Below are 1,110 nucleotides of genomic sequence, written 5' to 3'. Positions count from 1 at the left end.
GGGGGTGGGGGGGTGGGGGTTGGTTTCAGCCTCTTGCTTCCCTAGATAGGTTTAGAGTTTTATCTCCTCTCCTATCTTGGCCCTATTCTGCATAGATTGCATTTGTGGAAAATGGAGGAATATGTTGGAGTCTGGTGTCTTTTTCAGATCCTTTGGATTCTCTTCAGCTGAATCAGCAGTCATTTAAGATTGGAACTTACCTTCTTCAAAGCATCATTTCCTCTGTTCTTCCCAGATCTTGGGGAGCCTTCAGATTACCCCCCAGCCCCCTGCATCCCGTGAGGCACGACAAAGGGACGCAAGGGCAGCCGTGCGCTCGTGCGTCGGGCAGGGGCCCCCGTCTGGGTCCGTGGGGGGCAAGGGTGGTCCTGGAGGCTCAGAGCCTTTGCGGTGCTGGAGGGCTCCCTGGGCCAGCCGGCCAGGAACCTAGCACAGGCTGCCACCTCTGGCACAGCTGAGATGGAGCAGACGTGGGACGCCTTTGCTCACCGGCCTGCCCGGGTATGAACAGGAGCGGAACAGTCTATGCCAAAGGAGATGGTGACGTCCTTTCTGCTGTAGTTGCTGTCACAGCCTTGATGTCTGTAAGCTAATGGCCATTCGCGTCTGTGTCTTCAGCCAGCTCCTGGTACAACCATTTTCTACTGTTCACTTCTGGGGTTAAGTAGTGCGGGATTCTGCAAATAAGGTGTTGCTGTCAAATGTACTGTACGGCGTAGAGAGCACTGCTTTGTTTTCCACTGTTGTAGAGAAAACTAGGGAGAACTTTATTTTTCAATAAACTTTTCTTGTGTGACAGATGGAAGTGATTTGGGGGCGGGGCGGTGGGTACCAGGGCACCAGCAGGACCCCGTCCAGCTGCATCCCCCAGCGGTGGCAGCTGCTGACTGCGTTTCACCGTTTGCAGGTACACTGCCAAAAATGCTGATAGGAAGGTAGGTTTGAGGAATTGGGGAGGTGGGGGGGACTCACTATGGAACACCCTTTCCCTTGTATCATCACATCCACCAGTACTAACTGCAGAGCACGCTCACCTAGAAGGGAATTGAGTTTGCAAGCAGACTGTTGTTTGTTTCGTAGGTAACTGTACTACATCAGATGTTTAAAAAT

The sequence above is a fragment of the Lipotes vexillifer genome, unplaced genomic scaffold (genome assembly GCF_000442215.2).
Source record: "Lipotes vexillifer unplaced genomic scaffold, Lipotes_vexillifer_v1.1 scaffold1771, whole genome shotgun sequence".
Lineage (NCBI taxonomy): Eukaryota > Metazoa > Chordata > Mammalia > Artiodactyla > Lipotidae > Lipotes > Lipotes vexillifer.
This window is presented reverse-complemented; position numbering follows the sequence as displayed.